The following is a 17021-nucleotide window of genomic DNA, read 5'->3' on the forward strand; positions in this document are numbered from 1 at the left end:
CGTCTGCGCTCGTCCGCGCCGAGTCCGTGCCCAGGGCCAGCACCCCTGCTTCACGGCTCTCGGCCCCCACTCTCCTTAGCGTAGACACCCTCCATAGCCTCAGGGGCACCACCAACAGATTGTGTCAGCATAGCTACCAAGCAGACAATTTACCTTCTGTCTGCCCCAAATGCCACTCACGCCTCAAACCGAAAGTGTCATCTGAATTGCTATATGACTTCCGCATGTTCCTACTGAACTGCCGCTCCCTCCCAAAACACAAAGAGGAGATTGCGCTTCTTCTCGAAGAACATACGCCAGATATACTATTTTTAACAGAAACCTGGCTTTCCCCTGGCGCGGAGCCAGCGGTTATAGACGCCCTCCCACCAGGTTTCCTAATTACACGGCTAGACCGCCCAGAAGGTAGAGGAGGAGGCCTAGCGATAATCCACAAACAGCAACTCCACTGTCGAATGGTTCCTGAAACCATTCTGGACTGTGAAAGTCTCTCTTTTAATATTGAACTAACACCTAACAAGTGCCTTTCTGGCTCCCTTATTTACCGCCCCCCAGGCCCCCCTAAGCAGTTTCATGTCAGCCTCCCTTCAAGCGTGGCCGAGCGCTTATGTGCCACGTCCAACTTCATCCTGCTAGGAGACTTTAATTTTCATTTCGAGTCAACAGCAGATCCCACGGCGGCAATCTTAACAGATGACCTTGCGGCCCTACGACTCACTCAACGAGTCACATCTCCCACTCATGAAAAAGGCCATTTGCTGGACCCGGTCTTCAGCAACTGTCATGACCTTCTAACCAGCTCTCCTATTCCCTTGCCCTGGACGGATCACTTCCTTATTCCCATTAATTGGTCCGCGCCCAAACCCCCCGAACCCCTTCCCACTACGAGAATCATGAGAGCTTGGTCTCGCTTAGCAGTCGACAACTGGACTAGTATACTCACAGAGAATCCACCCCTGATTGAAGATAACCCTGGCATAGCAAACCAAGCATATACCAACTGGATTACTAATTCGCTTGACGTCGTTCTCCCTAAAAAGGAAATTACGTTCAAGCGCTCGCATAAAACAGCTCCATGGTATACAGATGTTCTCAGAGAGAAGAAGCGTCTCTGCAGGAAATCAGAAAGGCACTGGCGCTCTGACTACTCCGCAGTCAAAAGAACCCTATATCGCAAAAGCATCAGTGAATACAAATCACTCATAAAAACAGCACAGGCCACATATTTCTCAGAGAAAATCCTGCATGCCAAATCTAGACCAAAAGAAATCTTCCAGATCATTAAACAACTATCCAAACAATCACCACGTCTGCAGGCGGATAAGACATCCTCCCATTGTAACAATGTTGCTGAATTCTTTCATCTGAAAATCAGCTCCATCTACTCTGCTTTCTCCCCGGAAAACTCCACCCTTTCAGTCACTCCCCCTCTCCCCACAGTCTCCCCGCCCAGCCCACACCTACCTATGCTAAACCACTTCCCTCTTCTGGACTTAGCATCTCTCGAGCCCTTAGCACGGAAAGTAAAATCCGGGTCCCCGAATGATCCAGCCCCTCCAGATATAATAATGGCTGCCGCACACACGACTCTCCCCATCATAAAGGAGGTCTTAAATACCTCCATCTCCTCCGGTACGGTCCCAATAGCGTGGAAGCGGGCTATGGTCAGAGCCCTGCTGAAAAAGCCTAACCTGGACTCCGCCGACCTGAGCAATTATCGCCCCATATCACTGCTCCCATGGCTAAGCAAGATCCTGGAGAAACATATAAACCAACAACTAATAAACTTCCTAGAAGTTCATCATCTACTGGACCCAACTCAAACAGGCTTTAGACCGAAACACGGGACCGAGACCGCTCTCCTCATGGTCACCGAAGAAGCTAGACATATTCTGGATCAGGGAGGATCAGTGGCAGTGATCCTCCTTGACCTCAGCGCGGCCTTTGATACGGTCAGCCACAACACCCTGCTGTATCGTATGTCCCAGGTCGGCATCAAAGACAAAGCCTGGTCCTGGTTCCAGTCATTCTTGGAGGATAGGTCCTTCCGCGTGTTTGACGGTGAGTCTGTCTCCACCAGCAGGCCCCTGAAATGTGGAGTCCCCCAGGGTTCCTCTCTAAGCCCTGCACTCTTTAACATATACATGAGGCCACTGGCAGATGTCGTCCGTCCTTTTGGGATTAAGATCATCTCCTACGCGGACGACACACAGCTAGTGGTCTCCCTGACGCAGGTTGCCAATTTTTCAACACAGGGCAGGCTTAGAGAGTGCCTGGAGGAAGTGAAAACCTGGATGTCCCGCTCATCTTTAAAATTAAATGGAGACAAAACCGAGCTGATGCTCCTCGGGCCCCCAGACCTCAGTCTCCCCACCTCCATGTGGCCACCTAGTCTGGGCCCTCCACCTACCCCAAAAAATAGCATCAAGAGCCTCGGAGTCTGGCTTGACAGATCTCTGTCCTTTAGCACGCAGGCCACAAAACTCTCAGCAACTTGCTTCGGCATCATGAGGATGCTGAGGAGAATCCTCCCTCTCCTTCCTATGGAGGCCAGACAAACAGCTGTCCAAGGTCTAATCCAGTCGCGCCTCGACTTTAATAATGTACTTTACCTCGGGGCCCCGGAATACACTCTGAGCAGGCTTCAGATGGCCCAGAACTGCGCAGCCCGCATCCTACTCAACATTCCTCGCAGACAGTCAGCTAGGGTCGGACTGATAACCCTTCACTGGCTTCCAGTGCGCCAGAGAGTTATGTTCAAGGCCATGTGCATAGCTCATCAGTCCTTCTGGAACACGGGCCCCAGCATCACTCAAGATTTAATAACCCACTACACACCCAACAGAAGTCTACGCTCGAGTCAGACCTTCCGGGCAATAGTTCCCAGGATAAAGAGATCCAGATCCGGAGGCAGGTCTTTTTCACACAACGCCGCGAGGGCCTGGAACGCCCTTCCTCTGCATCTTAGAGCCAACCCTAACCTTCTAGCCTTTCGTAAACAGCTGAAAACCTTTCTATTTCACCCAATCTAACCTACCCCCCCTTCTCCCCACGGGTGTCTCAGGCTGGTCTTACGGTATTCTTAGCGCTTGGACGCCTCCGGGCAGCAATTCGCGCTCTATAAATGCACATCCAATCCAATCCAATCCAATCCAATATTACGTGATGTGCGCGATTGGTATGCGACCAATCTGTGACTCCTGCTCCCGCGCATTCGCGGCACAAGCGCATTACGGTACGAGATGATTGCACAGCGGCGGGTCCCGCGTGATGTCATATACATGCTGGGGTGCGCTGGGTGCGCGACTCCCACAAAAAATGTATGTTCCAAAATGATATATATGTGTCTTTAATATACATATTAGGGCAAGAGATTATCTAAGATATTCATAAAAATAATATATTTGTACTTATAATAAACTTATTATTTTTAAACATATTTTTGCGAAGTCAGGTGCGTGCATAGTGAGCGCAGAGAACCAGGTCAGCAGAGCTGCTGTAGAGCCAGAGAACCAGGTCAGCAGAGCTGCTCTAGAGCCTAAGAAGCAGGTCAGCAGAGCTGCTCTAGAACCAGAGACCCAGGTCAGCAGAGCTGCTCTAGAGCCAGAGACCCAGGTCAGCAGAGCTGCTCTAGAGGCCGAGAACCAGGTCAGCAGAGCTGCAGTAGAGCCAGAGAAACCAGGTCAGCAGAGCTGCTTTAGAGGGAGAGAACCAGGTCAGCAGAATTGCTTTAGAGCCAGAGAACCAGGTCAGCAGAGCTGCTCTAAAGCCAGTGAACCAGGCCAGCAGAGCTGCTTTAGAGCTATAGAACCAGGTCAGCAGAGCTGCTCTAGAGGCAGAGAACCAGGTCAGCAGAACTGCTTTAGAGGGAGAGAACCAGGCCAGCAAAGCTGCTTTAGAGCCAGAGAACCAGGTCAGCAGAGCTGCTTTAGAGCCATAGAACCAGGTCAGCAGATCTGCTTTAGAGCCAGAGAACTAGGTCAGCAGAGCTGCTTTAGAGGCACAGAACCAGGTCAGTAGAGCTGCTTTAGAGGAAGAGAACCAGGCCAGCAGAGCTGCTTTAGAGGGAGAGAACCAGGTCAGCAGAGCTGCTCTAGAGCCAGAGAACCAGGTCAGCAGAGCAGCACTAGAGCCAGAGAACCAGGTCAGCAGACCTGCTGTAGAGCCAGAGAAACGAGGTCAGCAGAGCTGCTTTAGAGCCATAGAACCAGGTCAGCAGAGCTGCTCTAGCTGACACTGACTGACTGACACTGACTGACTGACACTGACTGACACTGATTGACTGACACTGACTGACACTGATTGACTGACACTGACTGATTGACTGACACTGACTGATTGACTGACACTGACTGACTGATTGACACTGATTGACTGACACTGACTGACACTGATTGACTGACACTGACTGACTGATTGACACTGATTGACTGACACTGACTGACACTGATTGACTGACACTGACTGACTGACTGACACTGACTGACACTGACACTGACTGACTGACACTGACTGACACAGACTGATACTGACTGACTACTCTCTACTACTCTACTACTCACTCTCTACTACTCACTCTCTACTATTCACTCTCTACTACTCTCTACTACTCACTCTCTACTACTCTACTACTCTCTACAACTCACTCTCTACTACTCTCTACTACTCACTCTCTACTACTCTCTACTGCTCTCTACTACTCACTCTCTGCTATTCACTCTCTACTACTCACTCTCTATTACTCTCTACTACTCTCTCTCTACTACTCACTCTCTACTACTCACTCGCTACTACTCTTTACTACTCACTCTCTACTACTCTACTACTCTCTACTACTACTCTCTACTACTCACTCTCTACTACTCTCTACTACTCTCTACCACATACTCTCTACTACTCTTCTACTCACTCTCTACTACTCTTTACTACTCTCTCTCTACTACTCACTCTCTACTACTCACTCTACTACTCTCTACTACTCACTCTCTACTACTCATTCTCTACTACTCTCTCTCTCTACTATTCACTCTCTACTATTCACTCTCTACTACTCACTCTCTACTACTCACTCACTACTACTCGCTCTCTACTACTCTCCACTACTCACTCTCCACTACTCACTCTCTACTACTCTCTACTACTCACTCTCTACTACTCACTCTCTACTACTCTCTCTACTACTCACTCTCTACTACTCTACTACTCTCTACTTCTCTCTCTACCACTCACTCTCTACTACTCTCTACTACTCACTCTACTACTCTCTACTTCTCTCTACCACTCACTCTCTACTACTCTACTACTCACTCTCTACCACTCTCTCTCTACAACTCACTCTCTACTACTGACTATCTAATACTCACTCTCTTCTACTCTCTACTACTCTCTCTCTACTACTCTCTACTACTCACTCTCTACTACTCGCTCTCTACTACTTGCTCTCTACTACTTGCTCTCTACTACTCACTCTCTACTACTCTCTACTACTCACTCTCCACTACTCACTCTCTACTACTCGCTCTCAACTACTCTCTACTACTCACTCTCTAATATTCTCTACTACTCAATCTACTACACACTCTCTACTACTTGCTCTCTACTACTCCCTCTCTACTACTCTCTACTACTCACTCTACTACTCACTCTCTACTACTCTCTACTACTCACTCTAGTACTCCACTCCTCTCTACTACTCACTCTCTACTACTCTCTACTACTCACTCTCTACAACTCACTCTCTACAACTCTCTACTACTCACTCTCTACTACTCTCTACTACTCATTCTCTACTACTCACTCTATACTACTCTCTCTACTACTCTCTAGTACTCACTCTCTACTACTCTCTACTACTTTCTCTCTGTGCTACTCACTCTCTACTACTCACTCTCTACTACTCACCTTCTACTACTCTCTACTACTCACTCTAGTACTCACTCTCTACTACGCTCTACTTCTCACTCTCTACTATTCACTTTCTACTACTCACTCTCTACTAGCTTCTACTACTCACTCTCTACTACTCACTCTACTACTCTCTACTTCTCTCTCTACCACTCACTCTCTACTACTCTCTACTACTCACTCTACTACTCTCTACTTCTCTCTACCACTCACTCTCTACTACTCTAAAACTCACTCTCTACTACTCTCTCTCTACAACTCACTCTCTACTACTGACTATCTAATACTCACGCTCTTCTACTCTCTACTACTCTCTCTCTACTACTCTCTACTACTCACTCTCTACTACTCGCTCTCTACTACTTGCTCTCTACTACTTGCTCTCTACTACTCACTCTCTACTACTCTCTACTACTCACTCTCCACTACTCACTCTCTACTACTCGCTCTCAACTACTCTCTACTACTCACTCTCTAATATTCTCTACTACTCAATCTACTACACACTCTCTACTACTTGCTCTCTACTACTCCCTCTCTACTACTCTCTACTACTCACTCTACTACTCACTCTCTACTACTCTCTACTACTCACTCTACTACTCCACTCCTCTCTACTACTCACTCTCTACTACTCTCTACTACTCACTCTCTACAACTCACTCTCTACAACTCTCTACTACTCACTCTCTACTACTCTCTACTACTCATTCTCTACTACTCACTCTATACTACTCTCTCTACTACTCTCTAGTACTCACTCTCTACTACTCTCTACTACTTTCTCTCTGTGCTACTCACTCTCTACTACTCACTCTCTACTACTCACCTTCTACTACTCTCTACTACTCACTCTAGTACTCACTCTCTACTACGCTCTACTTCTCACTCTCTACTATTCACTTTCTACTACTCACTCTCTACTACCTTCTACTACTCACTCTCTACTACTCACTCTACTACTCTCTACTACTCTCTCTTCTACTCCTCACTACTCTCTACTACTCACTCTCTACTCTTTACCTCTCTACCTCTCTCTCTACTACTCTCTACCTCTCTACACCTCTACCTCTCTACCTCTACCTCTCTACCTCTACACCTCTACACCTCTACCTCTGTACCTCTCTCTACCCACACACAAATGCACAAACATATATGCATGTATATGCATATGCATTTATATATATGTATGTGTATATCTATATATACATACATATATAAACATATATAATCTGCATATCTATATAAATACAAATATAAATGCATGCATACATATACATATATGCTTACATATGCATGTTATGTACATGAAAGTTTGAAAAACACGAATATAAGCAAAGCTAAAAAGCCACCTAATTACAAACAGAATTGCTTTAACTTAAACGAGGGCGAGACCTATTGCATTTTCAATGCTTGTTTACTTTGATTCCATCATGAAGGCATTCAGATATGTCACACATTTGCCATAAATTCAGAATGTTAGCACTCTAGTTGCTCATTAGATCACTGTAGTAAAGCTACTGCTCACCAGGGAAGTCTGCTGCTGGTATTGAAAGTGCATGTTTCAGTCTGCATGTCAGAAATTTTTAATGAAATAGAAGAGGATTTGAGAAGTCACTAAAAATGTGCCCTAATTTTTCTTTCTACAGCACTAATCATACTTTCTATGGCAAAATGAACCCCCTCATTTTGTTCCTTTTCAAATTAAATGTTTTAAGAGTTACCACTTTCTTCCAATCAAGATGGCTTCAAGTGTACCATACGTTTGTCATAAGTAGGACTGTTAGCGCTCTAGTTGTTCTTTAGAACACTCTGGGAAGCTGCAGTAGAACGCAAAGGAATCAACTGACAGTCTCTGCCCTTGTTGGATGTACATGTTTTACTGAGAATGAAGTCTGACATTCTCAGTAAAACATGTACATCCAACAAGGGCAGAGAATAAAGCGGTGCGCCCCAGCCTCTGAAAGCAGCCCCACACACTGGCCTGTCAGACCAACCCTCCTGGCACTGCCAGAATGCCCTAGAGGCCAGTCCGAGCATGGTGCCACGTGTGAGCTGTGTGATCCTGCACACTTCCCATGTATCTACACCCGGGCACTAGTTTCCACTGGCTAATCAGTAAGTGCTACCTCGTTGGGTAAATGAATAGTGCTTTGTTTTCCTACACTACAGCTGCGTAAAGGGCCAGAAGAGTTGTCTCCAGCAACCATGTGTGTCTGTAACTTTGCCACCGCGCCGATGGGTGCCGGGGTCCCTCGAGTGAGCTGTCCATCATAGTGGGGAAAGGGTGGGAAGACGTTGCACACCGCCAGTGTGTGGGGCGGGGCTTCTATGCAGTTCACATGCCTCTTGTTTATAAAGGGTCAGAGACCGACCGGAGCAGTAGATGAGAATACAGAACCTCCTGGTGTCAGGAACTACACGGGGATTGTGCTCAAGAAACCCATGGATGCACAGACCTCCATCAATGATTACAGCAAATTGCTGACGGTAGATATGGGGAGAAAGCACACCTGCCTAGCCTCCACCGTGCTCACGAATCTTTTGTGCTGATTAATGCGTTACTGAAAGTGACCTTCAACTCGGGCACCTGCTTTAAATCTGTTTGTGCTCCTGATAGGAGAGGTAGTCTCTTAAAGTTATATACAGGCAGTGGATGACACTGGTATTTTGACTAAGGGTGGGCGACAATTTCCGTTCCCTCGCGGATCACGGAAGTTTCGACATTTTCGCGTTCCGCGCGGAACGCGAAAATGTCGAAATTTCGCAATTTCTGCGAGCGGAACAGAAATTGTCGCCCACCCTTACAGTTGATTCCTTTGTGTTCTACTGCAGCTTCCCAGCGTGTGTCCAAAGAACAACTAGAGGGCTGACAGTCCTACTTATGACAAACGTATGGCAAACCTGAAGCCATCTTGATTGGAATAAAGTGGTAAGTCTTAAAACATTTAATTTAAAAAGGAACAAAAGGAGGGGGTTCATTTTGCCATAGAAACTATGATTAGTGCTGCAGAAAGAAAAATGAGGGCACATTTTGAGTGACTTCTCAAATCCTCTTCTATTTCATTAAAACATTCTGACATGCAGACTGAAACATGAACTTTCAATACCAGCGGCAGACTTCCCTGGTGAGCAGTAGCTTTTTCTACAGTGATCTAATGAGCAACTAGGTTGCTAACATTCTGAATTTATGGCAAATGTGTGACACATCTGAATGCTTTCTTGATGGAATCAAAGTAAAAAACTGAAAGTATTCCTACTGAGGAGACTGTTGTAAATGAGGAAATTAGGAAACTTCATTACAAATAAGTCTCCCAAGATGGCTACCAGAGACAAAAGAGCCCAAATGTAGCACAAATATCACCCAGATGTAGCCCAAGTATAGCCCAATGACAGAATGTCCCAGAGTTTTCTAAAGAATAACTAGAGCGCTAACAGTCTTACTTATGACAAAAGTATGACACACCTGAAGCCATCTTTTTTTTTGATAAATCTGTTCATTATTTTGCAAGTTTTACAGGTTATAGACAAGCACTAGGATACGCTTAACAGTGACCAAATCATGAAGTAATAGATTAACCAAAGGAGTCGAATCATGGGACAGGAGGAGCACTCGCTCCGCAGTTAAAGGATTTAACAGCCAGGCAATGATGATGCGAATCCCAGTATGATACACCGTGTCATGCTTTGGTATGATAGGAACAGCGGCATAATGCACATAGTCTACACAAATCCATCAGGATACTTGCAGGCACACCTGAAGCCATCTTGATTGGATTAAAGTGGTAACACTTAAAACATTTAATTTGCAAAGGAACAAAATGAGGGGGTTAATTTTGCCATAGAAATTATGATTGGTGCTGCAGAAAGAAAAATTAGGGCACGTTTTGACTTCTCAAATCCTCTTCAATTTCATTAAAAAATTCTGACATGCAGACTGAAACATGCACTTTGAATACCAGTAGCAGACTTTCCTGGTGAGCAGTAGCTTTACTACAGTGATCTAATGAACAACTAGAGTGCTACCATTCAGAAATTATGGCACATTTGTGACACATCTGAATGCCTTCTTGATGGAAGCAAAGTAAACAAGCATTGGAAATGCAATAGGTCTCGCCCTCGTTTAAGTTAAAGCAATTCTGTTTGTAATTAGGTGGCTTTTCAGCTTTGCTTTTATTAGTGTTTTTCAAACTTTCATGTACATAACATGCATATGTATGCATATATGTATAAGTATGCATGAATTAATATTTGTATTTATATAGATATGTAGATTATATATATGTATGTCTATATATATATATATATAGACATACATATATATAAATGCATATATATATGTGCTTATGTGTGCATGTAGAGAGAGGTAGAGAGAGGTAGAGAGGTAGAGGTATAGATGTAGAGAGGTAGAGGTGTAGAGGTAGAGAGGTAGAGGTAGAGAGGTAGAGAGTAGTAGAGAGAGAGGTAGAGAGAGGTAGAGAGTACAGGATGAGTAATAGAGAGTAGAGAGTGAGTAGCAGAGAGTAGAGAGAGTGGCAGAGAGTGAGTAGTAGAGAGTAGTAGAGTGAGTAGTAGAGAGTGAGTAGTAGAGAGAGAGTAGTAGAGAGTTAGTAGTAGAGAGTAGTAGAGAGTGGGTATTAGAGAGTGAGTAGTAGAGAGTAGTAGAGAGTGAGTAGTAGAGTGAGTAGTAGAGTGAGTAGTAGAGAGTGAGTAGTAGAGAGTAGCAGAGAGTGAGTAGTAGAGAGTAAGTAGTAGAGAGTAGTAAAGAGTGAGTAGTAGACTGAGTAGCAGAGAGAGAGTAGTAGAGAGTAGTAGAGAGAGAGAAGTAGAGAGTGAGTAGTAGAGATTAGTAGAGAGTGAGTAGTAGAGAGAGAGTAGTAGGGAGTAGTAGAGTAGTAAAAAGTGAGTAGTAGAGAGTGAGTAGTAGAGAGTAGTGGAGTAGTAGAGAGTGAGTAGTAGAGAGTGAGTAGTAGAGAGTAGTAGAGAGTGAGTAGTAGAGTGAGTAGTAGAGAGCGAGTAGTAGAGAGCGAGTAGTAGAGAGCAAGTAGTAGAGAGAGTGTAGTAGAGAGTGTGTAGTAGAGAGAGTAGTAGAGAGTAGTAGAGTAGTAGAGATTGAGTAGTAGAGTGAGTAGTAGAGAGTAGTAGAGAGCAAGTACTATAGAATGAGTAGTGGTGAGTGAGAAGTAGAGAGTAGTAGAGAGTGAGTAGTAGAGAGTGAGTAGTAGAGAGTGAGTAGTAGAGAGTAGTAGAATGAGTAGCAGAGAGTGAGTAGTAGAGAGAGAGTAGTAGAGAGTAGTAGAGAGTGAGTAGTAGAGTGGTAGAGAGAAGTAGAGAGTAGTAGAGTGAGTAGAAGAGTAGTAGAGAGTGAGTAGTAGAGAGTAGTAGAGAGTAGTAGAGAGTGAGTAGTAGAGAGTGTAGTAGGGAGAGTAGTAGAGAGTAGTAGAGTAGTAGAGAGTGAGTAGTAGAGAGTAGTAGAGAGTGAGTAGTAGAGAGTAGTAGAGAGCGAGTAGTAGAGTGAGTAGTAGAGAGAGAATAGTAGAGAGTAGTAGAGAGTGAGTAGTAGAGAGTGAGTAGTAGAGAGTAGTGGAATATTAGAGAGTGAGTAGTAGAGAGTACTAGAGAGTGAGTAGTAGAGTGAGTAGTCGGGAGTAGTAGAGAGTGAGTAGTAGAGAGTAGTAGAGAGTGAGTAGTAGAGAGTAAGTAGTAGAGAGTAGTAACGAGTGAGTAGTAGACTGAGTAGCAGAGAGAGAGTAGTAGAGAGTAGTAGAGAGAGAGTAGAAGAGAGTGAGTAGTAGAGAGAGAGAGAGTAGTAGGGAGTAGTAGAGTAGTAAAAAGTGAGTAGTAGAGAGTGAGTAGTAGAGAGTAGTGGAGTAGTAGAGAGTAGTGGAGTAGTAGAGAGTGAGTAGTAGAGAGTGAGTAGTAGAGAGTAGTAGAGAGTGAGTAGTAGAGTGAGTAGTAGAGAGCGAGTAGTAGAGAGCGAGTAGTAGAGAGAGTGTAGTAGAGAGTGTGTAGTAGAGAGAGTAGTAGAGAGTAGTAGAGTAGTAGAGAGTGAGTAGTAGAGTGAGTAGTAGAGAGTAGTAGAGAGCAAGTAGTATAGAGTGAGTAGTGGAGAGTGAGAAGTAGAGAGGAGTAGAGAGTGAGTAGTAGAGAGTGAGTAGTAGAGAGTGAGTAGTAGAGAGTAGTAGAATGAGTAGCAGAGAGTGAGTAGTAGAGAGTAGTAGAGAGTGAGTAGTAGAGTGGTAGAGAGAAGTAGAGAGTAGTAGAGTGGGTAGTAGAGTAGTAGAGAGTGAGTAGTAGAGAGAGTAGTAGAGAGTAGTAGAGAGTGAGTAGTAGAGAGTGTAGTAGGGAGAGTAGTAGAGAGTAGTAGAGTAGTAGAGAGTGAGTAGTAGAGAGTGAGTAGTAGAGGGTGAGTAGTGGAGAGTGAGTAGTAGAGAGTAGTAGAGAGCGAGTAGTAGAGTGAGTAGTAGAGAGAGAATAGTAGAGAGTAGAAGAGAGTGAGTAGTAGAGAGTAGTGGAGTATTAGAGAGTGAGTAGTAGAGAGTACTAGAGAGTGAGTAGTAGAGTGAGTAGTAGGGAGTAGTAGAGAGTGAGTAGTAGAGTGAGTAGTAGATAGTAGAGAGAGAGTAGTAGAGAGCAAGAAGTAGAGAGTGAGTAGTAGAGAGTGAGTAGAAGAGTGAGTAGTAGAGAGTGAGTAGTAGAGAGTAGTAGAGAGTGAGTAGTAGAGAGTAAGTAGTGAGTAGTAGACTGAGTAGCAGAGAGAGAGTAGTAGAGAGTAGTAGCGAGAGAGTAGTAGAGAGTGAGTAGTAGAGAGTAGTAGAGAGTGAGTAGTAGAGGGAGAGAGTAGTAGGGAGTAGTAGAGTAGTAAAAAGTGAGTAGTAGAGAGTGAGTAGTAGAGAGTAGTGGAGTAGTAGAGAGTGAGTAGTAGAGAGTAGTAAAGAGTGAGTAGTAGAGTGAGTAGTAGAGAGTAGTAGAGAGCACGTAGTAGAGAGCAAGTAGTAGAGAGAGTGTAGTAGAGAGTGTGTAGTAGAGAGAGTAGTAGAGAGTAGTAGAGTTGTAGAGAGTGAGTAGTAGAGAGAGTAGTAGAGAGTAGTAGAGAGCAAGTAGTATAGAGTGAGTAGTGGAGAGTGAGAAGTAGAGAGTAGTAGAGAGTGAGTAGTAGAGAGTAGTAGAATGAGTAGCAGAGAGTGAGTAGTAGAGAGAGAGTAGTAGAGAGTGAGTGTAGAGTGGTAGAGAGAAGTAGAGAGTAGTAGAGTGAGTAGTAGAGTAGTAGAGAGTGAGTAGTAGAGAGAGTTGTAGAGAGTAGTAGAGAGTGAGTAGTAGAGAGTGAGTAGTAGAGAGTGTAGTAGGGAGAGTAGTAGAGAGTAGTAGAGTAGTAGAGAGTGAGTAGTAGAGAGTAGTAGAGAGTGAGTAGTAGAGGGTGAGTAGTGGAGAGTGAGTAGTAGAGAGTAGTAGAGAGCGAGTAGTAGAGTGAGTAGTAGAGAGAGAATAGTAGAGAGTAGTAGAGAGTGAGTAGTAGAGAGTGAGTAGTAGAGAGTAGTGGAGTACTAGAGAGTGAGTAGTAGAGAGTACTAGAGAGTGAGTAGTAGAGAGTACTAGAGAGTGAGTAGTAGAGTGAGTAGTAGGGAGTAGTAGAGAGTGAGTAGTAGAGTGAGTAGTAGATAGTAGAGAGAGAGTAGTAGAAGTAGTAGAGTGTGTGTAGTACAGAGTGTGTAGTAGAGTAGTTGAGAATAGTAGAGTAGTGGAGAGTGAGTAGTAGAGTGAGTAGTAGATAGTAGTAGAGAGCAAGTAGTAGAGAGTGAGTAGTGGAGTAGTAGTGAGTAGTAGAGAGTGAGTAGTAGAGAGTAGTAGAGTGAGTAGTAGAGTGAGTAGTAGAGAGAGAGAGTAGTAGAGAGTAGTAGAGAGTGAGTAGTAGAGTGATAGAGAGAAGTAGAGAGTAGTAGAATGAGTAGTAGAGTAGTAGAGAGAGTAGTAGAGAGTAATAGAGAGTGAGTAGTAGAGTGAGTAGTAGAGAGTGTAGTAGAGAGAGTAGTAGAGTAGTAGAGAGTGAGTAGTTGAGAGTAGTAGAGAGCGAGTAGTAGAGGAAGTAGTAGAGTGAGTAGTAGAGAGTGAGAAGTAGAGAGTGAGTAGTAGAGAGAGAGTAGTAGAGAGTAGTAGAGAGTGAGTAGTAGAGTAGTAGAGAGTGAGTGGTAGAGAGTAGTAGAGTGAGTAGTAGAGAGTAGTAGAGAGTGAGTAGTAGAGAGTAGTAGTAGAGAGTAGTAGAGAATAGTAGAGAGTGAGTAGTAGAGAGTGAGTAGCAGAGAGTAGTAGCAAGTGAGTAGTAGAGAATGAGTAGTTTAATTTGAAAGGAACACAATGGGGGGGTTCATTTTGCCATAGAAATTTAGAAATGATGATTAGTGCATAAAAAAGAAAAATTAGGGCACATTTTGAGTGACTTCTCAAATACTCTTCTATTTCTTTAAAAAGTTCTGACATGTAGACTGAAACATGCACTTTCAATACCAGCAGCAGACTTACTACAGTGATCTAATAAGCAACTAGAGTGCTAACATTCCGAATCTATGGCAAATGTGCGACACATCTGAATGCCTTCTTGATGGAATCAAAGTAAAAAACTGAAAATATTTCCTACTGAGGAGACTGAAGTAAATGAGGAAATTAGGAAACTTCATAACAAATAAGTCTCCCAAGATGGCCACCAGAGACAAAAGAGCGCAAATGTATCACAAATATCACCCAGATGTAGCCCAAGTATAGCCCAATGACAGAATGTCCCAGAGTGTTCTAAAGAACAACTAGAGCGCTAACAGTCTTACTTATGACAAAAGTATGGCACACCTAAAGCCATCTTGATTGGAATAAAGTGGTAACACTTAAAACATTTAATTTGCAAAGGAACAAAATGAGGGTGTTCATTTTGCCATAGAAATTATGATTAGTGCTGCAGAAAGAAAAATTAGGGCACGTTTTGACTTCTCAAATCTTCTTCTATTTCATTAAAACATTCTGACATGCAGACTGAAACATGCACTTTGAATACCAGCAGCAGTCTTCCCTGGTGAGCAGTAGCTTTACTACAGTGATCTAATGAGCAACTAGAGTGCTACCATTCAGAACTTATAGCAAATGTGTGACACATCTGAATGCCTTCTTGATGGAACCAAAGTAAACAAGCTTTGAAAATGCAATAGGTCTCGCCCTCATTTAAGTTAAAGCAATTCTGTTTGTAATTAGGTGGCTTTTTAGCTTTGCTTTTATTAGTGTTTTTCAAACTTTCATGTACATAACATGCATATGTATGCATATATGTATATGTATGCATGCATTAATATTTGTATTTATATAGATATGCAGATTATATATATGTTTATATATATATATGTATGTGTATATATATTCACTGAAAAAACCATAGGTTTCAGAGACGTTATAGTTAGAAATTAGCATTTAAAAAACCTTAGAAATTCACAGAAAAAACCATAGGTTTCAGGGGTGTTATAGTTAGCTGGCCATTTCACTCGTACAAAACCATAGAAATTCCTCCGTTATAGTTAGTTCTGCTAACTATAACTCGGGCGCCCGCAATGCACTGCTGATGATGTCACATATTTCATCATTCATGACATGGTCAGTGACATCACTGATGACATCACTGATGACATCTCAAATGACATCACTGATGACATCATCCACGTGACAATCTGATACACCTCATCATACACTAGTATAACCTTTCATCGCTCACTGTAAAATACAGAGTACCATATTTGAAACCATTGACACACCAATACCAGCTCTTTCTCAAGCCCTTGGAGATCCTTCACAAGTTGATGAAAGTACACAAAAAGTACCTCTCTCCTCTCTTTGGCAGTTTAGGCAACCACTGCAGATGAATCCCTCAAGCTTAGGGATATCTCTCCTCAGTCTCTCTAATTCCTCTCCTCAGCGAAGGCTTCTTCTTATTTCCCAAAAGTGATCTAAAATTTTGTGGTCTGGGTCCCCCCTTTTACACACAGTTTCTCTTTGTTCTCTGACGGCAGAGAGGCCTTTGCCTAGTCCAAACCAGTTCTGGTCAGTCCTGGAGCACTCTGTTTACCTGACTCCTTCTTTCCTTTCACAGTCCAGGGCAGAGACATCAGACGCACCACAGGAGGTGGATCCAGCATTGTGGAGGGAAGGCACAGCCCAATTCAGGTCCCAGGTGCAACTCCTCCCACCCATCTACATGCAGATCTCTCTATTCAGCCCTGTGCTGACTCACCCTGTCTCCTGGAGTCCCCCAGCCCCTGTCACTCAAACTCCAGATAAGGAACACAACCAAGCAGAGGCAGGCTTGGATGGTTACACAAGAAAATACCTACTTTCTAAAAGTGGTATTTTCAAACACAGAATGTTAAAACCGACTTCACTAAAAGATGTATTTTATAATTCTGAGTTCAGGCATACTAAACTCGAATTCTACTTAGTTCCCTGAGTCAGTTAGGATTATAAGATGTAATAATCAAACTGCCCATTCTGGCCGATGGGGAACAGGTAGCCTTGCAATAGTGCAAAACGAAAATGGCTGTAATTCACTATTAGGACATGCCACACACACCAGGGCATGTCCTACCTTTTACCTACAATGCACCCTGCCCTTGGGCCTACCATAGGGGTGACTAATATGCATAAAAGGGAATGTTTAGGGACTGGCAAGTGGGTGCACTTGCCCAGTCAACATGGCAGTACCAGACTGCACACAGGCTCTGCAATGGCAGACCTGAGACACACTTTACAGGCTGCTTCTGAGGGTGGCACAACCAGTGCTGCAAGCACACCAGCAGCATTTGATTTACAAGCCCTGGGCACACTCAGTGCACTATACTAGGGTGTGACCAGTAAATCAAATAATCCAATCATGGAGTCACTAATCCATACATCAATTTACAACAGAGAACATATGCACTTTAGCACTGATCAGCAGTGGTAAAGTGCCCAGGGTCATAAAACAGCCAGCAACAGGTCAGAAAAAATACAGGAGAAAGGCAAGAAGTTCAGGGATGACCCTGAAAAAAGGGCCAAGTCCAACAATATATATATGTCAAGGTGTATTGAAGAAAGAGAGGGTGTATAAGTGT

This window comes from Triturus cristatus, chromosome 5_1, assembly GCF_964204655.1.
Source record: "Triturus cristatus chromosome 5_1, aTriCri1.1, whole genome shotgun sequence".
NCBI classification, from domain to species: domain Eukaryota; kingdom Metazoa; phylum Chordata; class Amphibia; order Caudata; family Salamandridae; genus Triturus; species Triturus cristatus.